Source organism: Danio rerio, chromosome 1 (assembly GCF_052040795.2).
Source record: "Danio rerio strain M-AB ecotype USA chromosome 1, GRCz13ab, whole genome shotgun sequence".
Lineage (NCBI taxonomy): Eukaryota > Metazoa > Chordata > Actinopteri > Cypriniformes > Danionidae > Danio > Danio rerio.
This window is the reverse complement of record NC_141021.1, coordinates 20,868,395-20,895,989: the sequence shown is the minus strand read 5'-3', so window position 1 is coordinate 20,895,989 and position 27,595 is coordinate 20,868,395. Positions and strand designations below refer to the sequence as shown.

The 27,595-nt window shown below is 33.5% G+C and overlaps 1 protein-coding gene and 1 long non-coding RNA gene across 7 annotated transcripts in view; one reads left to right on the top strand and one right to left on the bottom strand.

Annotated features, from left to right (window-relative positions):
• Positions 1 to 834: 834 nt before the first annotated feature.
• LOC147846794 (uncharacterized) lies at positions 835 to 5,094 on the bottom strand. Its single transcript, XR_015476515.1, has 3 exons — positions 3,312 to 5,094; positions 3,140 to 3,272; positions 835 to 2,539 (listed from the first exon to the last, which is right to left on the bottom strand). It is a non-coding gene; the product is annotated as an uncharacterized LOC147846794 (long non-coding RNA).
• Positions 5,095 to 13,993: 8,899 nt separating this feature from the next.
• rbm47 (RNA binding motif protein 47) overlaps positions 13,994 to 27,595 on the top strand; it is a 51,422-nt gene continuing 37,820 nt past the window's right edge. For 5 of the 6 annotated variants that reach the window (XM_087236083.1, XM_087236079.1, XM_087236076.1 and 2 more), the window contains exon 1: positions 13,994 to 14,226. The gene's annotated coding sequence lies outside the window, so the exon portion shown is untranslated. 6 annotated transcript variants of the gene reach the window in all.

Sequence of the window (27,595 nt, the reverse complement as noted above, 5' to 3'; positions counted from 1 at the left end):
GACAGCCGTTCTGGCACATTTTCAAAGCAGAATATCTGACTTCAGCATTGTTTTTCAGGTAAACAAGAATGTTTACTCAACATTTTTCAAAAGTCAAAAGCTTACATACAGCACATTTAATACAAATTCAATGGAAAATCAGTAAAAATGTATTAAGGTTAAGGCGTACATAAATAATAACAAAAAACAATTCTAAATTTTATAAATTATAGGTAAAAATATTTTCCAAATAAATACTTTCCTGTTAAAAAAATGACAGCATGAACGTGGTATTTATGCAAGAATCTATAGACTGTAGATGCATTTGTGTTGATTATATGTATACATAAATTTAATATTTCATTAATTCAAACACTTTATTCATTATTTAAAATTCCTTTAGTATCAATTAAATATTTAAATAAACTTTTTAAGCATTTTCAACATTTGTTTAACCCTTTGTCATTCTAAACCTGTTTTACAATGCCATGTTGCTCAATAACATACATTTCAGGTACATGGATTAGCAATAATTCAATTCATCTTCATTTCTATAGCACTTTTACGATGTAGATTGTGTCAAAGCAGCTTAATGTAGCAGTTCTAGTAAATTGAAACTGTGTCAGTCCAGTTTTGGCACACTGAGACATTTTTTTCTAAATATCGTACAAATTTCTAAATATCTTCAAACAAATTTGCGTTAAGATGCATGTCAAGTAAAAGTTCAAACTTAAAATATGCTTTCAAATGGTGCTTGTTTGTGTATTTTAAAGAGTACGTTTTCGCATCTACATTGTACAGCGTTTGAAATTGTATTGGAAAAAAACATCTGCACAAAGACCATTCATGTGATCAGGGTCATTATGGAGAAACATTTGAACTTTGCATGAAAGTGAGTAGCTTTTCACACCACTAGATGGCTTTGTGCAAGTGAATGGAGGAGGAAGAGAAGGCTTGTGTTATCTCAGATTGTTCAGTGTTGTGTCAGCTGGCCCTGTGCACCCATTTACACACAAAACAGGACAATTTACTGGAATGAAACCCTCTCACACCATGAGTGTGTGGTGTGTGCGTGTGTGTCTGACATTCTGACGATCCTCTGGGGACAGAGTTGCTAAAAGACATCTCTAAAAGTTTGCAAAACCTCATGAAAAATAATTTTAGATGCATTCTGAGAGGGACATATACATTTTTAGCTCTAAATGGAAATGGCTTTGGATTTGACTCAGTAGTTTATCAGTAGGTTAAACACTAGTGTGTTTTGAAGACGCTGGATCGGACGTTGTGCTGTAAGCTGATGTGGAATTTGTGCAATAAACTGGTAATCTGTAAAGCGGGTCGCGTTGGAGAGGAGAGCGATTGTTCTAATAGCACAGAGGTTTAAGCACGCGCGCCCTGCTTTCAGCCCACAATCCCTCTACACACGCACAACCCAAATATCCACATTACACACACCAGCCATATCGACGTATTCTATTGCATTATTCCATGCAATTCAATAATCATTGTGTCAAAGCAGCCTTACAAAAGGTGCCTATTATTGCATTACAATAAAAATCAGAAAAGTTAAGGTAAATAGTAACTAGAACTTTGTTAGATACTAATAACTTTAACTAATTACTAATAACTTTTAACAGTTAAAATTATTATATACAGTTGATGTCAGAATTATTAGCCCCCGTTTATTTTTTTCCCAAAATTTTTTTTTATGAAGGAAAGATTTTTTCAGCACATTTCTAAACATAATAGTTTTAATAACTCATTTCTAATAACTGATTTATTTGATCTTTGCCATAATGACAGTAAATATTTAACTATATTTTTAAAGACACTTCTAAACAGCTTAAAGTGACATTTAAAGGCTTAACTAGATTAATTAGGCTAACTAGGCAGGTTAGGGTAATTAGGCAAGTTATTGTATAATGATGGTTTGTTCTGTAGACTATCGAAAAAATATAGTTTAAAGGGGCTAATCATTTTGTCCTTAAAAAGGTTTTTTAAAAAAAATGTAAAACTTCTTTTATTCTAGCCGAAATAAAGCAAATAAGACTTTCTCCAGAAGAAAAAATATTATCAGACATACTGTGAATATTTACTTGCTCTGTTAAACATAATTAAGGAAATATTTAAAGAAGAAAAAAAATTAAATGGGGGTTTAATTATTCAGATTTTTACTGTATAAACATAGAGTCATTATGTGCTATTGTGTTATATGCATCAAGTTAAACAGTGCAAAACATGTAGTACAAGTAGAGTAAAAGTATCTAAATACTCCTCAAAGTATGAATAAAAAGCCCTTCTAAAAGTACTTGTAGTAAGTATTTTGCCATGAAAATGTAGCTTAAATCAGTTCTGTTTTGTTTCAGTGGTGTTAGTAAAGTAGTGTTTACTTAAGTGTTTAGTTAAGTAGGGGAGAGTGGGATGAAAGTACTTTTTTCTTTTTAAATGATAATGTTTTAGACATAAATATATTTTTGCTGTCTTACTAACTCACAAAAGTGGTCTATCAATATCAAGTGGTATTTCGAAAACAACTGAAAAATAATTTCACTTTAAACAGCTAACTCTGTCAAGCCTCTTCAGCTGCTCCAGAACGCAGCAGCACGAGTGGTCTTCAATGAACCTAAACGAGCACATGTCACTCCGCTGCTAGTCCGTTTGCACTGGCTGCCAGTTGCTGCTCGCATCAAAATCAAAGCTCTGATGTTTGCCTACAAAGCGACTTCTGGCCTTGCTCCTTCTTATCTGCTCTCACTTCTGCAGATCTATGTGCCCTCCAGAAACTTGCGTTCTGTGAATGAACGTCGCCTCGTGGTTCCATCCCAAAGAGGGAAGAAATCACTTTCGCGAACGCTCACGCTCAATCTGCCCAGTTGGTGGAATGAACTCCCTAACTGCATCAGAACAGCAGAGTCACTCGCTATTTTCAAGAAACGACTAAAAACTCTACACTACTCTACACACTAACTGTACCCAAAAAAAAAAAAAAAAGTACTAATACTTTCCTTCTTAGACTTTACAGACCTGAAACTTGCCTATAGCACTTATTCATTGTTGCTCTTATAGTTGTGTAAGTTGCTTCCTTGTCCTCATTTGTAAGTCGCTTTGGATAAAAGCGTCTGCTAAATGACTAAATGTAAATGTAAATGTAAATGTAAACATAAATTGCACATCATTACTTTTGACCCCATCAGTAACAACAAAAGTACTGTAACACATGGGTGGGTCAAAAGTAACACAACAATATTTGCTAGATTTCCTGGCTTAACCTTGTTTATTTTAAATATATCTGACTATGGGCCCTATCATACACATTGCTGGCACATTGCTACTTTGAAAAACTATAAAGGCGCAGTGTTAGTTGTGCGCCTCGCTTACACATTGCTTAATACAGACAGGGTGTACAGAAATACGCAAATATCTTAACATATGAAAAAGAATTAAAATATTAAGGATATATATAGGACATAATAAGCATATATATTTATAGGATATAAATATAATGGATTAAAATATTACAAAACATATTATTTTCTAGCCTACATAAATATAAAAACCATACTTTCATGCCTTCTTCATCTCGTGTTTTTTTCAGTTTATTCGTGGCAATTTGCTTTTGTATAATGTTATCATTATTAGCAGTATTATTTATTAAATGCATATTTATATTTGTTTTTAATAAAAACAAGCTTAGATTTGTCCACTTGTCAGGTTTTAGACCATTTGGGGCACAGCATGTGTATTAGGATATAACTCAGTTTTTTGAACACACTTCAGTATTATTGTTCATTTATTCATATGCTGGAAATTAGAACTGAATTTAGAAATAGTTTTGAAACAAATCTTTGTGCTTAACAAACTAAATTAATTATTTATAGGCTAATGGATGTCTGTGCGTACAAGAAGTTTCCCTATCCACGAGAGCGAAAGGGAAAGTAAAGAATGAGGAGGCTCATCTCTCATTCTCACGCTGTAGATGCTCTGTTTAACTGTTTTCTCACTAGTGAAACGTTCAGCTTTTCCACTTACAAAGTCTGTCATCTAAATAGAAAATGCGCTATGGCGCGACACAACTGACTTTTAAAGGGAATGGAAGATGAGACTCTGAGTGGTTTATTCTCAAAACACACCTATAACTCATTAGAAAAATATGCTCAACCCTTTTAGACCATAGGCCACGGCACAAAGTGGATTTTTCCATCCTTAAAATAGCAAAAGTGGATTCTGACACGCCCATATTGCTTTTGCGCCCTGCGCTTTGCACTTTGCGCTTGGATAGTCTAAATTGAGCCAATAGTCTTGTAGTCAGAAAGAAAGAACACAAACAGCACTACTCAAAAGTAAGCTCAAATGTATTACCTTAGTTTTATCCCAACAACTGTAAATAAGCCACTGAGCATGTTCAATTTTTGAATGGATCACTCTTTTTGCTTGTGTGAATGATTCAGTAACTCAAAGTGCACACATTTAATTACATTTCACTAGTGTAAAAATGACAAGTGGAGTGAATCAAACAATGAAAATCTCACTATTGCTAGAAATATAATTTGGTTTTTATAGCCTATAGCTTTTACAACATAATACTTTACCTGAGTGTAGTTGATGTAGGTCTGGTTAAAAATCAGGCTTCATATTCTCAGAGGTAGGAATTCTCATTAGGTGACTTGAAAAGATGTTATAGTTTCTTGGTTATGCCTTAAGACTGTCTATAGTACGCCCTTAGATGAATCACTATGAGATTTGAGGCAATGGAGATTTATAAGAGATTTGTTTGAGGCTGAGACAAAGAGAGAACAGCTTTGAAAACTGTCTTGTTCAGAAGTGCAGCCGGAGGACAAGGTCACCCTCATACAGTCAAAATATACTTTTTAGTTACTTAGTGTTAAAGCGGGGAAACATTGTGTATGTAAATGTAAAGGTGGAGCTGATATCCACAACACAAATCTTTTACAGAATGTTACATCTGAATCGTTTGTGTTTTTGAACTGCGCAGTGGTAACAACTGATATATAATTAATTTATATTTACTCAGAAGACATGTATGCAACGTAGATGTATTTCATTTTCAAGACAGCACATTAAAATGTTTAATTAATAAAAAGGAAATGTAATATTAATTCATCCATTTTCTTTTTGGCTTAGACCCTTTATTAATCTGGGGTCACCACAGCGTAATGAACCGCCAACTTATCCAGCATATGTTTTACGCAGCGGATACCCCTCCAGCTGAACCCAGTACGGGGAAACACCCATATACTCCCACATTCACAAAAATACACTGCTACGGCCAACTTAGCTCATTCAATTCACCTATAGCACATGTCTTTGAACTGTGTGGGAAACCAGAGCACCCGGAGGAAACCCACGAGAACATGCAAACTCCACACAGAAATGACAACTTAGACCCAGCTAAGGATGGAACAAGCAACCTTTTTGTTGTGAGGCAACATCGCTACCCTTCGCCACCGCACCACCCCTGCCCTATAATTTAATATAAATAAAAATTATTACATTTTAATAATTTAAATATATTTTATTATAATATATTACATTTATGTATTAATAATAAAATCAGTAATTTTTTCGTAGTTCCAGTTTCTGCAATTAAAATGTTAAGATTTTGATATGAACCGTTACTTTATGAAATTCTTCCATCAGATTATAATAAGTTATAATAACTGTCATTTCATTTCTATTTGGAAAATCAAGGACATCAAGGACAGCTTATTTTTGGTAATGAATAAGTGGATTGAACATTTAGAGCTTTTAAATTATTAAGGATAAATCTTAATATTTTGAGCCTTATTAAAGAAACCAGAATAAAAAAACACATTTCAAAACAAGGGTTAACTGTGTTAAACAAATGTTAGCGAAATGCATATTAACTGATTTCTGAAGCATAGCATGGCTAAACACACTGCAGTATTAGATGCTGAAAATTCTGCATTTTCCCTAATGGATTAAAAACTATTTTAAAATGATCAGCACAAAACTATTATTATTGTAATAATGATTTTATTGTAAATATGTTCGTACAATACAGTCTTAGAAATGCAGGGTTATTTAAACCGAAATTGGGTAAAATATGGACTAACCCAAACATTGGGTTTATTCATTCATTCATTCATTTTCCTTCAGCTTACAACCTTTAATCATCAGGGATCACCACAGCGGAATGAATTGCCAACTAGTCCAGCATATGTTTTACACAGCAGATGCCCTTACAACTGCAACCCAGTACTGGGAAACACCCATACACACTCATTCACACACACACACACACACGACAGTGCTAACCACTGAACCACTGTGTCATTGGGTTTAATTTGGTCGTATTAATTTAATTTTAAAAAATTAACCCAGCGGTTGGTTTAATCTGTATTACACCCAGCATTGGGTTGAACTAACAAAGCATTTTTAGAGGGTACTCTCAGTCAAATAAATGCAGTCTTGATACTTTCAGAAACAAACAAAAACCATATACAGCCTAAACTTCAGAATGACCATGTACATCAAACAAAGTTAAGATAGTAAAGCACTAAATTTTTCCTCAGGGCGTGTATTTTTGTGTGTGTGTGTTTTGGTTTGAGGGGGTGGTGTATGTATGTTTTGGGCCTGCAAATGGCCTATTGTGTGCATGTGTTTGTGTTGCATGTAAATGAATGTGTGTGTGTGTGTGTGTGTGTGTGTGTGTATGTGTGGGAGAGCGTGTGTGATTGAACTCCCCCTCCTCAGGCAGGAGTGTGATTGGCTTTAAACAGATTAACATTCTAACGGTCAGAGTCTCAAATCCACCCAGTAACACAGAACTAAATCTGCTCATTAAAACATGCTAACCCTGTACCACATATGCTCTCTTTCTCATTCACTTTTTCATTTCTTCGTTTTTTTTTAATTCAATTTATTTTATGTTGTTGCAGGATCAGTGAAAATCCATCTCTTCGATAAAACTTTATTTCTCGTTTTAAACTTTACCTGACAAAACATTTAGATATTTCACTTTCAGGCATCTTTAAGTGGGTTGAGTTTGCTTAATTTACTGCGTTTTAATTTACTCAATTGGAATAAGTTCTAAATACTTTGGTAATTGTTTTACTTAAAGTTAAATGTTTAGAAAAACTTGAATGGTTTAAAGGCACGATTAAAAAATATTAAAATCTGGCATCATTTAGTCTCCCTTTACTAATTGTTCAAACTTGTTTGAGTTTCTTCTGATGAACACAAAATATAATGTATTTGAAAAAAAATTACCTATTGACTTATTTTTTTCTAGGTCTATGTGTTTCATCAACCAGATTTTTTCTAAATGTTTTCTTTTGTGTTCAACAGAAGAAAGAATCCCATAAATCATAAAACACATAAAGGAGAAATAATGATGAGGCGTTTAAAAAAAGAACCATCCTTCACTTGAAAATTTACTTTTGCTGCTTGTTCAAACTACTTATTTAAAGTAAGTTAAAATGACAAAATTCACAAGTTTTTTTTTAGAGACAACGTACTTGTTTTATGTTCAATTCACTTCAAACCACATTTGTAAAAACAATTAAGTTAACTTAATTAATTTGTGTTGGGACAATATGAATAAATTGGGTAGAATTTTACATTGTTATAAGGGAACTGGTCTGAGATAACTGCACTGTAAAAAATTCAGGGTTCCACACAATTCATTCATGTTGCCCCAACACAAGTAGACCAAACATAACAAAATGTCCCCAAAAAAAATCTCAAGAATTGTGTTGTTTTAGCTCATTTAAAAGTTCACATGAACAAGACCATTTTTTTATATTGTGATGCGGTTCCTAGTTAAACTGAATATTAAATGAGTAAACAGTGGGTTGGCTTGTTTTTTCTACTGTTAGCTGATTGGATGTAGTAAAGTAGGCATTTGATTCAGAAAGATGGGGTAAAGGGTTAAGGGAGAGTTATTATTACAACCTTACAGACCTACAACCTACAACCTCTTCTCACCATTTTTCTCACCACCGTTTGTTGTCAAAATTGACAGTTGGAGCAGCGTGGATAAATATGTTAACTATGCCCAATTGATAAGATATGCACTCACTGGCCACTTTATTAGGTACACCTTACTAGTACTGAGTTGGACCCCCTTTGGCCTTAATCCTTCATGGCATAGATTCAACAAGGTACTGGAAATATTCCTCAGAGATTTTGGTCCATAGCATCACGTAGTTGCTGCAGATTTGTCGGCTGCACATCCATGATGCGAATCTCCTGTTTCACCACATCCCAAAGGTGCTTTATTAGATTGAGATCTTGTGACTGTGGAGGCCCAAAGTGTGCCAAGAAAAAATCCCCTACACCATTACACCACCAACACCAGCCTGAACCATAGATAGAATGCTGGATGGATCCATGCTTTCATGTTGTTGATGCCAGTTTCTGACCCTACCATCTGACTATCGCAGCAGAAATCAAGACTCTTCTGATCAGGCAATGTGTTTCCAGTCTTCTATTGTCTAATTTTGGTGAGCCAGTGCAAATTGTAGCCTCAGTTTCCTGTTCTTAGCTGACAGGAGTGGCACCCTGTGTGGTCTTCTGCTGCTGTAGCCCATTCTTCTCTGACTTCTGGCATCAACAAGGCATTTGCGTCCACAGAACTGCCGCTCACTTTATATTTACTCTTTTTCGGATCACTCTCTGTAAACTCTAGAGATGGTTGAGCATGAAATTCCCAGTAGATCAACAGCTTCTGAAATACTCAGACCGTCCCGTCTGTCACCAGTCATCATGCCACAATCAAAGTCACTTAAATCACTAGAGGAAGAGTGTTCATAATCTGACAATTACACTGAAAAAAAGAAGTGCATTTTCAGATTTTAATCAAAGATTAAAAGAGCAAATCATTTTTTCTTAATGACATGCACAGATGAATTATTCACCACAAAACTAGCAATGTGAGCTAACAAAATTATATGGTTAGTTTTGATTTCTTGAGGACTTTAAATATGTAGTTTGAACAAGCAGCAAAAATATTTTTGAGTGTGTTAGCTTATTGGGTTTTACAGGGTAGCAATGCTCATTATAGTACTCTCAAAAGCAAATATCAAACAAATTAATAATGTTTCCTTGTTCTAGTTGAAGTTGATTTTGCTGTGTCACCATCATAGTGCACAGTGACTCTGCAACCAGAGATGATTGTGGAATGTAATTTTCCACTCCCCCTGCTTTTGCTGATGTGTAATTCACCTGCAAGCTTTTGTCATGTGCATCTTTGAGGAAGTGTTTCCAATCTCTCTCGCTCTGTCTCTTGTTTTCTCTCTGCATTGTCTGTCTATTGAGAGAGAAGAAGGTGTGTTGACTGCATTGATTGTATGAAAGGCGTTTTCTGTGTGTGAGAATAAATAGAACATTTCTCAGAGACTTGTGTTTCACACATGGGGGTTGGTCCTTTCATTTTTGTTTTCAGCTGAGGAAGCAATTGATTTAGTCAACCATTTCAATCAGTGACTTTAGTTATTTGATGAACTATTAGTTTGTTTGGCTGGGAAGATGACATGTAATAGTTTACCTAAAAATGAAAAGTACTACATAGTGTACCTACCCTCAAGCCAGCCTTGGTTTATATATGAATTCCTTCTTTCTGACAGACACTGTTTGAGTAGTTAAAATTGTATCTTGATTCTTCCATGCTCTATAATGGTGTTGAGTAGTGGTTGGGTTTTTTTAACGCTTCCAAAAGTGCATAAATCCATCATAAAACTAATCACTAAACTGCCTGGTGGATAGCACACATTTTATAAAGTGAAACAATGTTTTTGTAATAAATATATTTCTAATTTTTTATTTATAAGTATAATAATAGTACATATTATTTATCATTTCTAAAACCCAAAGCACTACAACAACTGAGAAAATCAAACATTCAATAAAATACAAGAATTTAAAATAGAAAAAGAATAACATATAAACACATTAGAAAGATTAAGAATATCACTGACTTCTTGACTGACCATTGATATGGGATAAATAATAGGGTAAGTTTAATTCTTGGGTAAACTATTCCTTTTATAATGACAGTGAGGTTAACAAAATTTCTTTAATTATTAAATTTTAATGTTGTTTCAAATTTGTATGGCTTTTATATTTTGTGAACTACAATTGAAGATAGTTTAAAAAATGTTTTATTTAATTGTAAAAAAATAACAGGATGCATTATAAAATAAAGGTTCTTTATTTAGATTGATGGTTCCATTGGTTCATTCAGGTTCCTTGTAATTAAAGATGATTCTTTAAATTCTTTTGAAATATTCTTCAAACCAAACCAAAAAAAAAAAAAAAGTTATTTACGAAAATGTTCTTTGGGTAACCAAGAATGGTTCTTCAATGACAAAACAAAACAAAGCAAAGCAAAGCAAAGCAAAGCAAAGCAAAGCAAAGCAAAGCAAAACAAAACAAAACAAAACAAAACAAAACAAAACAAAACAAAACAAAACAAAAAATATCTCTTTTATTGTTGGACAGAGGAAAGTTTTAAGTGTTGAATATGTGTTATTTTAGTTTTGGTATTAAAGTGTAAATGTACATGCACTCAATAATATTTATTTACTACATATTATAAAATATGCTAACAGCAAAGTATTTTTTATTTAGGAATTAAAAGTGGTTTCAAACCTCTTAGTATTGCTGAGAGCAACATTTAGATATGGCAAGCTATTTTAGCTTAAAACATTTCCATCATTATTTATTATAATTGCATTTTAACTAGTTAGGATGAAATCGAAGCAATATTAAATTCTTATTAGTTAAAATGGCCAGTGTTGGAGGTAACGAATTACAAGTATGTTGAGTTAAGTCATATTTTTTTTATTTTCCCATTTCTAAGTAAAGTTGAAGTCAGAATTATTAGCCCCCCTGAATTATTCGCCCCCCTGTTTAATTTTTTCCCTAATTCCTGTTTAATGGAGAGAAGATATTTTTTCAATCTTTTTTTAAACATAATAGATTTAATAACTCATTTCTAATAACTTATTTATTTTATCTTTGTCATGATGACAGTAAATAATATTTTACTAGATATTTTTCAAGACACTTCTATACAGCTTAAAGTGACATTTAAAGTCTTAACTGGGTTAATTACGTTATCTAGGAAGGTTAGGGTAATTAGGCAAGTTATTTTAAAATGATGGTTTGTTCTGTAGACTATTGAAAAAAAAATTAGCTTAAAGGGGCGAATAATTTTATCCCTAAAATGGTGTTTAAAAAATTAAAAAACTGCTTTTATTCTTGCCGAAATAAAACAAATAGGACTTTCCCCAGAAGAAAAAATATTATCAGACACACTGTGAAAATTTACTTGCTCTGTTAAACATCATGTAGGAAATATTAAAAGAAAAAACAATAAATTCAAAAGGCGGCTAATAATTCTGACCTCAACTGTAAGTAATAGGTAATGCATCACTTTTAAAAAATAAGGAATAATATTTGAGTTACTTTTAAAAAAATACTGCAAGTTACTTTTTAGTTCAGTTAATTTGCTTTTAAAAAATAATTTGCTGTATAAAAATTAAAATTGACAATAAATCACGCAGATAATGATTGAATGGGTTTATTATTTTGAACACATTGAAGACGTGGAAAAGGGCATTGCCTCAATGGACTGTGATTTTATCAACACAATCTCACGGTAATTCATAACTTTTTGATTTAGAAGCTAATTCGTATGAATTCGTACGATCTAATTCATACAATTTGGTACGATTTGCTCATCACCCAATGATGGTTTGGGTTAGGGGTGGGGTTAGGTGCCACGCCTCCTTTTTAAAATCGTACATCTTCGTATGACTGAACTCGCACAAATTCGTATGAATTCGTACGAATTAGCCACTAAACTGACAAAACGTAATATACCTTTCCTTGTGAGATCCGGCTGGATTTTATTTAAGACAAAAAGTACAAAAGTAGCAAACAGATTGCTTCAAACTTTCAATAATCTGTATATTCAGCATGTATAGCTCTGGGGTCAGGAAGTTCTCAGATAACTTTATCCTAAAATATTATTTTTTGAAGTGTTTTTTAAAGGTAAATGAAAGTGTATTTTAAACAATGCATTGCTAATTGCAGAGCTCCTCCTTCAAAGAAAGAAAGAATGAAAAAAGAAAGAGGTCAAGCACCAGACAGATAATAAAAATAAACGTAATGCATTACCATAAAGAGTAACTAAGTAATGCAACTAGTTAATTTTTGGGGGAGTAACTCAATATTGCAATGCATTACTTTTTAAAAGTAACTTTCTCCAACACTGAAAATGGCAATTAGAGATGTAGCACTCACTGTTGCATTTAAGAAAGCTTTCCAGTGTGGAACAACTCCAAGTAAAAAAGACAGAGCTCCACCCACTCATTGCATATTAACACCAGACCAATGATAGTTCGAAGGTGTTTGCCAACTGAATTCAAGGAGAAGATACTTTGAAGAATGTTGTATGACTTCCTAAGTTATTCATATTATGAATTTTAATGGCTAACAGTTTCCAGCATTTTTCAAAATAGATTTTTTTTGTGCTCATCTCGTGAAGGGACAAATAAGTAAAATTTATTTTTAGTGGAAGTTGAAGCTAGATTTTTGAGTAGGTTATTGTAAATAGCATGAATATGTCATTCATTCATTTGTTTATTCATTTATCTTCAGCTTAGTCCCTTTATTTATCAGGGGCCTCCACAGCGGAATGAACCGCTAACTTATCCAGCATATGTTTTACATAGCGAACCAGTAGTGGGAAACACCCATATTCTCTCTCTCATATTCACACACATACACTACGGCCAATTTAACTTATTCAATTAACCTATAGTGCATGTCTTTGGACTGTGGGGGAAAACAGCACCTGGAGGAAACCCACATATGGGGAGAACATGCAAACTCCACACAAAAATGCCAACTGACCCAGCCAGGGCTCTAACCAGTGATCATCTTGCTGTGTGGCAAAAGTGCAAACCACTGAGCCACTGAGTTTGGATGTTCTCCCCTTGTTCGCATGGGTTTCCTCCGGGCGCTCCGGTTTCCTCCACAGTCCAAAGACATGCAGGTGAACTGGGTAAGCTAAATTGGTTGTGTATATGTGTGAATGAGTGTATGGGTGTTTCCCAGTGTTGGGTTGCAGCTAGAAGGGCATTTGGTGCGTAAAACATGTGTTGAATAAGTTGGTGGTTTATTCCGCTGTGGCGACCCCAGATTAATAAAGCGACTAAGCCAAAAAGAAAATGAATGAATTAAAATTTGTCGATAAATCCATAAATTTCAGTATTTATTTATTTATTTTTATTATTAATGTGTAAAATTTTATTTTATTTAGGCGTCTCTGTGACTTCATTTCTTAAATTGCATTCAAAATGAACAAACACAAGCGTGAGGTCAGTGAACTGGGTGAAATGGTTATTTTTTAATATTCCCAAAGTATTATGAGTGTTTGCTCATCATGGTGTCACTTTGAGGGTTTTACTGCATAAATCAGATAAAGTGAATGGGATGGTGAGCTCTGATATTTGTAAGGTGTATGTGTAAGTGTGTGTGTGTGTGGAATGCTGCTCTGGCCTGACTCCAGGTTGAGGGAGGATAGCGTTTCCAATCCGATAGCCTGGAAGCATTCAGGTTTGGTGAGTTTCTGAGGCACACACACACTCAAACACACACAGAGAAAGGGAACAGGTTGCTCAGACCAGCCTGGCAAGAAAGATGTGAGACTAAACATTTCCCGGTACTAACTGTTGTAGACACTAAGCAACACGTACACACACACACAGCGTTCTTCAGAATATATACCTATATTTTGATGTACATTTCTGCTAAACACTTGTTTCTGAGCTCCTGGATTTCAGTTATTCCTACATATTTTTTCTCTCATTATTTTCCTCACAGCAGAGGAATGTGAAGATTATGTCAGTGAGAGGCAGGTACAGAGACTAGCGCTAATTACTCTCTCTCTTTCTCTCTCTCTCTCTTTTTTTCTCTCCGCCCGGTCTCCCTCGTTTTCCCTCCCTCCACCTCCTCCTCGATCAGTGAAGGAGAGAAGCAGGGTGAACTAACAGCAAGGGACGGGGAAGTGAAACAGTTTGGAGACAGAAACCAAAAGAGCAAAAGAACAGAACGAAAGTTTTTCACCACTCTGGACTGTCGAGACCTGCAAGAACACTGTAGACAGGGTGAAGCGGCGAGATGAACGTGTCTGCTCTGCTCTACCTTTGATTAGTGCAACACGTCCATTCTCTTTGACAGCTACTAAAGGCGCAGGTAAGTTCATACAAACTCCGGCACGTCTTTACTTTTTTCTCCATCATCCTCTTCTTCAGTCTCTCGTCTGTTTTTCTTTCTGTTCTCAGTGTGTCATCTTCTCACAGATGGTCCACTGATCACGTTCTCCCCTCTGACCTTATTTATTTTCATAGAGTTAAATTGACATCTCTCTCTCTCTCTCTCTCTCTTTCCCTCCCTCCTCTCTACAGTTGTAAGGTTAGAATGTCCTTGTGTTGCGAAAACTGTGTTGAAAGTTGCTCTGCGGGTCTTTTGTGTGTGTGTGTGTTGTGTAACTGCACTCAGGGGGTGTGCTATAATTTAGTGTGTGTGAGAGAATCGGGTTTCTGACAGAGAGATGGCTCAATCTGAAAGAAAAAAGAAGTAATGAGAAAGAAGTTAAGTCTGTTTTAGTGTGTGTAAGAAAAACCAAGGGTAGTGAGTAGACTTTTTTTTGAAGGGAAAGGCACAACATGAATGGACAAGACACACGCTTCACTTTAAAAGATTAATCATCATTTCTTGAGCAAATCATTGAATTTAAAGCTACAGAGTCTTGTTTTTCTGCCAATAATGAATGAAAGTTCCTTGTTAAATGTTTTAGCTTCGCATTTGATGTGTATTTACACTCATTTGTGTTCAAAATGTACTGTAGAGTGTACTGTAGATACATAATATTAACTTTGAGGATGTCTGAAAGATTTCCTAAATGCAAAAAAATGACTATATTTCATAAGCAATGAGTTTAATTAAGAAAGCAAGCATTCTTTTAGAGTTAGCTTAGAGCAATTCTATTTAGCTTTAGGTAAGAACAATAGCTAGATAACTAGGTAAAAGTTTGCGTAGGTGTGTGTGTTTACTTGGTTATACAAGAGGTATAATTTTGTCCGCAGAAAGAGCTAGGTAGAAAAACAAAAACCTCCTTTAATCCGATCCACAGACACTTAAATGGTTTTTCATTCTAAATAATCGCATATAATATGTTAGTCATTGTCATTAGTTGTAATTATAACTACCTTTTACATAAATAACAGATAAAGGACAATATGTATGTGTGTGTGTGCTTATGAATGGGTTATTTCACGTAGGGGGTACAGAGGTCAGTGGTCTTGACAGCCGACCCGTTGTGGCTTTGCATTGTGGGGGATGTAGTTTCAAAGAAATTAAATGAAGACATAGCTCTGAGAAAAGACAACCTGTGTGTGCTTGTGTATGCAGCGCGTGTGCGTGTGTGTGTGTGTGTGTGTCTCCTTGGTCATGTGACTTTCTGTTGTTACTCTAAATACTGCATCTGTTAAATGTGTAGGCATGTTTATTTGGCGACAGACCTTTAGGGGCCCAGTAGTGTGTGTGTGTGTGTGTGTGTGTGTGTGTGTGTGTGTGTGTATGTGTGTGTGTGTGTGATTAAAATCTGATTGGCTGTGGCTGTGACTTGAACCAGTTCTTTCTGTCTCCATTCACCTGCTTATCTGATCTCAGAAGACAGATTATTCACTTGTGTTTAGAATTTATGTATGTAAATCGCTTTCATTCATTTTGTGAATATTGTGAGTATTTTAAATTGAATTTCTGTCTTGGACATTAAGGAAACAGTTCTTTCAGAAATGAAAGTTTGTTATCAGTTAATTTTCTCACCCAAAAGTCATCTAAGCTGAAGGTGATGCTTTTTTGTCTTCAGTAAAACATTGAGAAAGATTTTGAGCTGAATGGGTCCTTCCTCATTCAAAAAAGCTGATGGAAAATCAATGGCTTTTATGATTTTGTCATTGAAAAATACATTTACAAACAAATAAAAAGAATAGCCATGACTCCTGACCATACACTGAATATATTATGAAGTAAAACCATTAGTCCCTGCAAGAAACTGAATGTTATTTACAACATTGTTGCGTTGTTTCCTTTATCAAAGTGTGTTGTTCTAAATGTTCAGTTTCTTGTATAGGCTGATTTCAACACTTTTTAGAAGCCACTGATATAAATTTTGTGTTGATTGCGTGTTTTGAGTCTGAAATTAGTGTTTGTTGACTTGCATTTAATGAATCACCAAGGACCTTGGTTTTAGCTTTTGTCTGTGATTTTAGCTTTATAAGCAGGAATGTCAGTAGAGTTGCTGAGCTCAGTTCATTTATGTCAATCTGTTAAAACATTCTGGGGGGAAAACCCTGAGTCTAAAGAAGTAAAAAAAAGTCAGTTGTTGAGTATGGTTTAGTTTTCATGAATCAGTTTAAAATGGCCACACTGATTCACAGCTCTGACTCACTGATTTATTATAACCGTTATTGTGAAACTGTCTCTACATGTCCAAACAGCAATACCCCCCTCAAATCTACCTATCCATCCATCCATATTATGTAACATATTTTATCCATCCATCCATCCATCCATCCATCCATCCATCCATTCATCCATATTATGTAAACATATTATATCCATCCATCCATCTATCCATCCATATTATGCTAACATTATATATTTATCCATCTATTGATCCATCAATCCATAAAACCATTCATCCATCCATCCATCCATCCATTTATCCATCCATATTATGTTAACATAATATATTCATCCATCCATCCATCCATCCATCCATCCGTCCATCCATATTATGTTAACATATTATATCCGTCCATCCATCCATCCATCCATCCATCCATCCATCCATCCATCCATAATATTTTAACTTATTATAACCTCCATCCATATTATGTTAACATATTATATCGATCCATCCTTCCATCTATCCATCAATCCATATTTTGTTAACATATTACATCCATCCATCCATCCATCCATCCATTTATCCATCCATCCATCCATCCATATTATTTTAACATATGACATCTGTTTATCCATCCATCCATATTATGTTAGCATAATATATTTATCCATCAATCTATCCATATTATGTTAACAGATTATATCCACCCATTTATATTATGCTAACATAATATATTTATCCATCTATCATCGATCCATTGATACATCCATCCATCCATCCATCCATCCATCCTCCCATCCATCCATATTATGTTAACATAATATATTTATCCATCCATCCATCCATCCATCCATCCATCCATCCTCCTATCCATATTATGTTAACATAATATATTTATCCATCCATCCATCCGTCCATCCATATTATGTTAACATATTATATCCATCCATCCATCCATCCATCCATCCATCCATCCATCCATCCATCCATCCATCCATCCATCCAGTCATCCATCTATCCATATTATGTTAACAGATTATATCCACCGATCCATATTATGCTAACATAATATATTTATCCATCTATCATCGATCCATTGATACATCCATCCATCCATCCATCCACCCATCCATCCATCCACCCATCCATCCATCCATCCATCCATCCATATTATGTTAACATAATATATTTATCTATCCATCCATTTTTCCATCCATCCATCCATCCATTCATCTATTCAACCATCCATCCATCCATCCATCCATATAATGTTAACATATTTTATCCATCCATCCATCCATCCATCCATCCATCCATCCTCATATTATATCACACTGAAAATTATTTAAAAAAACTGAACTGAAAAACTAAATATATCGGAATTATTATTTATTAAAAGATGTTTAAAGTCATGGGTAATATATAAATATTCAAATTTTTGTCAAATAATTAATATTTGTTTAAAGTCTGAATGATTATTTTTATTAGTTGTTACAGTACAATAAGCTATTCTCCAACTTTATGAAAACAAACAAACAAACAAACTAACAAACAGAGAGACAGACAAACAATCTATCAATCAATCATGCAAACAAACAAACAAACAAACAAACAAACAAACACCAAAGCAAATCAGTACACTGCTTTCACTTTTTGATACCCACAAATGCCAAACTGAATCTGAATAGTTAGGTTTCAGGATTTCTCAATTCTACATCCTTAATTGACTCAGTAGTTTTGTTTCCCCTTTGTGGAAAGCACACACACAATCATGCACACACACACACACACACACACACACACACACACACACACACACACACACACACACACACACACACAAAGACACACACACACTCAGACACACACGAACACACAAACACACACATCTTGTTCATACACCATCAGTCAGTATTTCTTGACTTTTGTTAGACATACTATAAAATATAAAGAAGGAAATCGAGAGAAAGAGCTGTGCAGGTCACCTCTCTTTTTTGTGTTCAGAAAGTCATATGACCGATCATGTGACCTCCTCAGCATGACTTTAACCCTGACAGACATCTGGACAAGTGTGTATGTGTGTGTGTGTGTGTGTGTGTGTGTATGTATGTGTGTATGTGTGTATGTGTGTGTGCGTGTGTGCGTGTGTGAGTGAAACAGGATCTCCTCTCTCTCCCTTCTGCTTTTCTTCCCATCTCTCTCCCTAATACACACCAAATACCTGCACTTCACAATGAATGCATTCTTACACTGTCTCTATAGACAGACTAGAAGAGCCCTGTGTGTGTGTGTGTGTGTGTTCAGCATGACTCTCCTTCAGGTAGCTTGATTAATAGTGACTTCTGAGGGGTGGAGCTCTTTCAAGCAAAGACTTAATTTGGGATATCCCACCGTGTGTCTCACACACACATACACACACGCACACACACACACAGTCTCCTTAGTGACACAAGTTCTGCATGTCTGAATCAAGTCGCTCAATTTCTCTCTGTCTCGCTAATGCTTTTATGCCGCTTCATTACACACTTCTCCTCTGTCCCCTTTCTTCTTTTCTTTGTTGTAGTGAGTAATAATAGCCCCCGTCCATTGAACTCGACAAACTGGACAAAAGCAGCATTGGTGTGTGAATGAATAATACTGTTATATAGTATGTATTTTTTAATTGCATTAGCAGTGCACCACTCCTGTTTTGATGCGGTAGTATGGAATGAAGGGCAAGAGAACGTGACGCTCTCTAGAAGTGAGTGTCTTTTTTAAAAGTAACTGTTTAAAACATCTCATCGTTCCTGCATTGGTACAGGACACTCACAGACTCATGATGTTGCTTTTCTGTAAGTACATGCTGTTCTTTCAGTGAAGACCTTCACCGTTGAGCTTTTCAAACAGAAAAACATTGTACAAAAATGATGTAGTTTTCTCATATCCAGTTGTAGAAAGAGTACTGACAAGTAAAAGTACTATTACTTGTCAAAAAATCTAGCACAAGTTGACAAAAATGTCTTTATAAATTTCAATGAGCTATATGCATAGCTAGTGTATTTCAGCCAATGATGAACTTTCAGTGGCAGCTTTATGTGGCTATTTTCAATTTCATAACGTTCCTTTTACTACATAGATGTTTGTAAAGTAATTAAAATATAATCAGTTAAATATACTTGAGCATCCATTTGGTTATTAAAGCGTAAAAGAGGCGAAAGACCGTTTAAACACATGTGGCATCATTAGCAGCAGGCTAGTGCAGAAATTCCATCGAAAATACTGGGGTAAAATTAATAAAGACATGGCGTGAAAAAAATATAATTTAATGCTATGTTTCTTGTTTGATCTAAGACCCTCGTTATATCGTATTTCAGCCAGGCAGTGAAGATTGTGTGTGTTTTTTTTATTTTTTTTTTTTTTTATCAGATCTTAAACGTAGCGATTTTGTATGGGATGACAATTCACTGGTAGCCCTGTGGCTTGCTGGCTGGCTGAAATTAAAAGTCTGTGTGCATATACCCCATTTCCAGCCCATTTCATATAATTCTTTTATGTAGCCTCAACACAAATCGATTAAGTTAACTTCAATTTTTTTTTAATTCAGTTACATGATGCAGGATTTAGGTCAAATTTGTAAAGCGCTTAACAAAAGACTTCTCACTGTGTGATTCACATGTTAATATGTATTATTATGTGTATAACTAGCTTTTTGGAATTCATATGATTTGTATTCATTAAAGAATCTGTTTTTATTGCAAAGTTGTTGTTTATTACTAACTATTGTAAGTGCACAGTTAAGAAACTATTTACTGCTTCTCTACACATACAGTGTAGAAAAATGTTTTGTTTTACTTTAGGTAAACCATTAATAGTGTGTTTTCCCATTAGTATATATGTGTATCCTTACCATTTGCCATTTTTATGCTGCTTGAATAGCATTAAATTTGTAAAATAGTAAATTTTTTACAGTAGGTATACCATTAAATCACCAAAGAAGGCCTCTTTTTCCATTAAAACAAATTCATTTTTTCACTGTAGATATATCATTAATACAGCAAAAAAGGCCTAATTTTTACAGTAGGTGTCCCATTAAAACACAGAATATGTCTGTTTTTTTATTGTAGGTATACTATTAAAACTGAATATTTCCGCTTTTTTACCATTGGTATACCCTTAAAAACACAGAAATGAAACATTTTTTTAATATGGAAAGCCCTTAAATTACTATAAAATATTTAGCTTTTTTACAGCTTTTTAGCTTTGTTTAACCATCAAAAAACTGATATATATATATATATATATATATATATATATATATATATATATATATATATATATATATATATATATATATATATATATATATATATATTTTTTTTTTTTTTTTTTTTTTTTTTTTTTTTTATGTGGACACTGTTAATTAACAGAAGTTTTCCGTTTTTATTTTATGGTAAACAATCTGTGTAATAAGCTGCAAGTACATTTTCCTATTTTTTTAGAGTATATGAAATAAGTTGAACCGTTTTTATCAAATTTTGTGCCAGTTATTTTAAAGTTTATTATTGTAAATGTCAGACATGATGTTGATTGTAGAAGTTTTGTTGTTTAGTGAACTGTTTTAGTTTCCTATTTGATCATCCTTTTGTTGTGTTGGGGCTGAAAACATCCACTGATTTGAAAACACCTGCTTTATTCACATTTTTTGCATAAATCTGTTAATCAACCCCAGTCCTCATCCAAACTACTAAATTAAATAAAAAATGACAGGATCTCAACTCTTTAATTGCCAAATTTATAAATGATATCACTGATTTGGTGAAAAAAACACACAAAAGGACGTATTTCCAATATGAAAAGTAATTGTGGACTGGATTTCTTTTTTAACTTTTTACACAACATGAACTTTTAGATGCATTGTTAGATTTTTATCTAACAATCTAATGTTTTTATCTAATGTTACCCCATTAACCTCCATTATAGCCACATTTGATAGTGCATAAATATATTATACACAGTCTTTGTTTTTATTTACTTCATGTAGTTCTGAGAGCAAGGGTCACATGGTGGCACAGTGGGTAGCTTGATCGCTTCACAGCAAGAAGTACACTGATTCGAGCCTCGGCTGGATCAGTTGCCATTTCTGTGTGGAGTTCTCTCCATGTTTGGGTGGGTTTCCTCCTGGTGCTCCGGTTTTCCCCACAAGTGCAAATACATGTGCTATAGGAGAATTGAGTAAATCAAATTGTCTGTAGTGTATGTGTGTGAACGAGTGTGTATGGATGTTTCCCAGTGATGGGTTGCAGCTGGAAGGGCATCCGCTGCGTAAACAAAATGCTAGATAGGTTGGCAGTTCATTCCGCTGTGGTGACCCCAGATTAATAAATGGACTAAGCTGAAAAAAAATAAATAAATGATTGAGTTCTGAGAGCTAAGGTGCATACTTTGATTTTCTCAGTCACATCAAGGTAAGTGCGTAAAGGTCACTCTCACACACATACACAGACTTTAATTTGCTGTTATACTCCATATGAAATCCAGAAACTATGCTTTTTTTTTTTTTTGCACAGGCCTATCTAAAGGGTTAATGGTGCCAACTGATGATTAGTAAAAATGTGACCTTCTCCCAACAGGGAAAACCACCAACAATCAAAAATGCATGATTATATGGTGTCACGGTTTTGTAATCAAAAAAAATGTGGTTATAATGGAAGTAAATGGGGCAAAAACAGCCACCAACAGTAAATGAGGGAGAAAAATGAAATGAATCAAAAACAATGCATCAAAGACAATGCTGTTTTACGTGTCCAAGACTTTGATAAAAGATAAAAACAAATCCAGTTCACATTTTACATTAAAAATACGGCATTTTGTGTGAGTTTTTTTACTAAATCTGTGACATAATTTATGAATTTGCCAATTAAAGAGTTCAAATCTTGTTTTTTCTAAGCAATTTAGTAGTTTTGATCAGGACTGAGGTTGATCAACAGATTTATGCAAAAATGTAAAAAAATATATTGATCTGATGCAGTTTTACAGCAGTTTAATTCAGTGGATGTTTTTATCCAGAACATAACAAAAGGGTAGTAAATTTGCCCAGAGTGTCTCTTTTGAGTTTTTTTTTTTTTTTTTTTTTTTTTTTGAGCATTTTCTCAACCAAAAATCATTCAGTTAGCTGAAACAGAAAAATTTGTGGCCAAAATAGGACACAAAATAAGCCCAGAGTGGATGAACACATCTCCAACAGCACATAAGGGTTAAGAATACTTGTGCAATAGTGCAGTAAAAGTACAACATTTACCAATGCATTATTAAAAGCGTTGCTTGTTAACATGTTAATGGACTGTGAGTTAACTAGAGTTAACAATGAACGACTTTATATTCATTAAGTAACGTTATCAAATATGAATAAATACTGTAATAAATGTATTGAAAATTGTTTGATCATAAATACATTAAATAACATTAACTTATGGAAACTTACTGTAAACTGTTACTGTTACTAATAAAGTGAAAAATATAAACATACAATATAAAAAAGATGTAACATAGGGCAAAATACACTATAGCAATGGATAAACTGCATGAGCGTTACTTTGTTTTATTTTAGCATTACTTAAGACAGTAATTCAGACCTTTTACATTACTAATTTTATCAGTCATGACCTAAATGTGATTTTCATTCACAATAATAAACCTTAAAATTCAGCATTAATATATTACAATTTCACATTTGACATCAGTTATGAGCCCTCAATTAAAGGATCTCTTAAATCAGAATTACTTTGAATGAGTCTATAAATTGAGTGAATCGTTAACTGGACACAAATGGGTCGTTTGAATCAGTGAGTCATTAACTGTAGACTCCTTTGAATCATGAGATTGTTGATCGCTTGAACAGACACCATCAGATCTGTCTAATTCACAAATTAATTGTTTAGTGCGATTTGTGAATTGAGTTAACAGGTCAAATGACCAGTTTCATTTTATTCACTAATTAGACACTGTAGTTGTGTCAGATCACAATTTCTCCAGTTCAAAGTAATTTTTCACTACATTTATGATTGTTTTTATGGTATGGGGTTTAGTAAAGTAAACTTTTCCTAGCAATACTTATAATAATACTGTTTAATATGTTAAAACAGTAAATGTCCTATTATACATCCTATTATTACATCCTATTAAATGTCCTTTTAAGTAAATGTTGAATTATAAACATTGACACCAGTGAGGTAGAATGTAAATGTCCCCGTAATATAAATATATATATATATATATATATATATATATATATATATATATATATATATATATATATATATATATATATATATATATATATATATATATATATATATATAAAATATAATTATATATATATATAAACTATATAGTAAAAAACTTTTTTAGGATTCTTTGATAAATTTAAAGGTCAAAAGTTCAATATTCATTTTGAATTTACACTACCAGTTAAAAGTTTGGGGTCAGTTTTTTTTAAAGGAGTCCTGTTCATCAAAAATTATTAAATTGTTAAATATTCATAAAAAACTGCTTTCTTATTGTATGTAGTTTCAAATTAAATTATTACTCCAGTCATGATTGCTTTTATTACTATCATCGTTAATAATAATCATAATAATAATTAATATTAGAGTGATTTCTGAAGGAACACGTGACTCTCAAGACTGGAGTAATGAAGCTGAAAATTCATCTTTAAAATCACTGGAATAAATTATTAAATTAAATCATAAACTACTTTTAAACAGTTCTTTTATAGTGCAGTAAAATTTAATTATTTTTACTATGTGTAATTTATTTTTGATTAAATACTGTAAATGCAATTTTGGTAAGCAGGAGAAGCTTATTTTAAAACATTTAAAAATCCTACTGACCTCAAACTTTTGACCGATAGTGTAAATCTTCTTTAGCAGATGTCCATATGTTTAAAAAAACATATCTGTTGAAAAAATTCAGGTACATTCAAGATTAAAAAAAAAAATGTAGTAAAGTAAACCTTTCTTAGCAATGCTCAAATAAGACACACATACTTAAAAAAAACACTGAAAAAAAACCTGATTCACAAGTGTTTTCTGCTTATTTATGGTTGTGAATTGCTTTATTGGATCTTGATCTCTGCTCTGTTGACTTTTAATGTTGAAAACTCAAATTTCTAGAGTTCAACAAAGTGACTTTTATTGAAATTTGTAGTTTGAAATAATATAAAGTATGATAATATATAGAGAAATAACATTAAATGTTTTGACAGTTTAGGTTTTTGTGGTGTAATATACAGAAAATATATCACTTTAAACTATTAAAAATCTTAATAAAAAGTCACCTTTTCAGACTTTTCAGGGTTAAAAGTGGTTGGAAGAAAGTTTAAGGTCCAATAATGCAATTAAAAAGCAAAAATAAAAACACAAATCACAAAATAGTGAAAACTGCTAATTTACAAATATTTCTACAGTGTACAGTAAAAAGAATGAACTATCCACCACTGACATCAACCAAAGGTTTTGTTCTTGTTTTTTAGGCCATTCTGCTTTGTAGCTCTACCAACAGCACAATCTAATTAGTCTAAAATCACGCCGAGTATTACAGTTCAACATGGCTCTTCCGCATCTGGAGATATTTAAAGCTCAGTCTTTCCAGCGCAGTCACCATCAGATGACCTTGACTCAGAGTCAGATCTACTGTAAGGGCAGACGTGTTACTAGCACAGAGCACATGTCTGTTTGCGTGCCTGTGTGTGTGTGTGTGTGTCTTTAGCCTATTCATGTTTTCCTACAGTGTTGAGGTAAACCTGATTTTCCAGTTACCTTTACCTGCAATGTGTGACGCAATGTGTGCAAAACTAAAACACACTTACAGTCTAACTTTATCCCCCCAAAACACACAAACGCATCTTCTATCCTTGTCCCTTGAGGATGTATATTTATTACGTCTCATTCATAATTACCTACTGTAATATTCCGTTTCTCGATTTCTATGACAAACAAACCCTCTCCTTCCTCCATCTTGAAGAACGACTCAAGGAGAGAAGGTTTATAGTGTAAAATGGACACTGATAAGGGTATAAAAGCAGACTTTGCACCCTCTCAAGGCTTGTTGACTCTCTACACAGCCTCACCCTGTTAAATGGCCTACCCACAATGCAGCGGGTTTTATAATGTTGCCAATGATTAAAAAGATAATCTCCGATGGTGCTATTTTAGATCTCAAGGTTGTGTTTTGAGCAAGTTGTGGAGAGAAAAAAGTTTTTGAAATGTTTGAGACCGTTGAAGGATCCATCAAACTGGTTTGCCACCCTTTTTGTGTGCATGTATGTGTGTGTTTGTTTTGTGTGGCTATTAGGGATTCTTGTGATCAGTCAACCGTCTAGGACAAAATATTGTTTTGGCTCTTAAGTGCACCGTCATTTCCTGTATATATGCAACCCCCCCTCGTTGCACTTCTGTATTCCCACCCCTATGAGGTTTAGTAGATCTAGCTGAACATGTAACAAGTGACCATCATCATATGACAGAAAACTGACTCTGCAGAAAAATGTAATCGGGTAGTTGATAAATAACACGTCCGTGAACTTTGTGTTTTCAACATTTCAAGACTCGGTATGTGGGTTATGGAGGAAAGTGCTGCTTTGTAGCATGATTTAAAGGGATACACTACCAGTCTAATGAACTGGGTTGGTGGTTTTTAAACAAAGTTTCTTATGCTTAAAGAGGCTGCGAAGACTGTAAAAAATTTTGGGTTCCACAGTCCACACAATTGATTTGAGGAAGGAATTAAGTCAACTTATTAGTTTTTACACATTTAAGCAGATTGAACATTAAATAATGAAGTTGTTTCACCAATAAACTTATGAATTGTGTTGTTTTAGCTCAGTTTTAATAATAATCCTTTTTTAGATGTGCTTTTATTTGTTTCAGTGAAATATAATATTGTGAAACTGATCATTTAACGATGAATTTGTCCTCGGAATCACACTTTACTATTATCACAATAGAAAACAGCAGAGGAAACCTTTTTTTTTTTGTTCTAGGATTCTTTGATTCTTGTAATTTTTTGAAAGCTTTAAATTGAATTACATTTTAATTCAAAATCCTCTGTAACAGATGATATATAAATATATATATATATATATATATATATATATATATATATATATATATATATATATATATATATATATATATATATATATATATATATATATATATATATATTTAAAGATACAGTCTATAGTAAATGCAATGTATTAGCATATTAGAATAAGTCAAATTGGTCCAAAATTTGTATTTTGGTGCATCCTTATTTATTATTGCCATTTTCCAAAGACATCAGTGTGCATTTTACAAAGCCTGATTTTTGTTTTTTTATTTTTTGCTAGTAAATCTGTTTATTAAAATGCTGTTATTAAAATAAAAATGCTTTTTTCGAGATATTTTGTTTCTAATCCAAATATATAATTGCATTTTCTCATCAATCAAAACATATTGTCTTGTTTTAAGAAATAATATGTACACAATTAAGTTTTTCCTTAAAACAAGCAAAATAAACATGACAATAAGGTAAGCAAACTGATCTTGTTTTTCCTTTTGACATGAGATTATTTAGTTTACAACATTGGCAGATCATTTTGCTGTTTTAAGGAAAAACTAGCTTCATTTTGACATTATTTATTGTCTAGAAAATGGTTCTTGATTTAAGCAGTTGGATTTTCGGAAATATTTAAAGAATTTAGATATTTGGACTAGAAACAAGACATTACATATATAAGAAAAGCATTATTTTGCTGTGTACCGAATGCAATATTTTATCGAATACACTCAAAAAAGGATGTTTGCTGTTTGTTCAAACTGTTTATTAACAACAGCTGAAACAGCACAACTCTTTAGTTTTTTTTGGGGGGGGGGGACAACTTAATTGTTTTATGTTCAATCCACTTGAATGTTTACAAACTAATAAGGTAACTTAATTCTTTCCGGTTGTCCCAACACAAATCGATTGTGAGGATCCCAGCTTTTTTACTCCTTGCTTTGGATAACTATTTTCCTGTCTATCCTTCAATAAGCATGTTTCTAGCATTGTCATAAAACTGAAAACGTGCACATACAAATGTTTTTACAGTGTCCAACTTCTGTAAACTATTCAATAGTCAACTTCAATGTA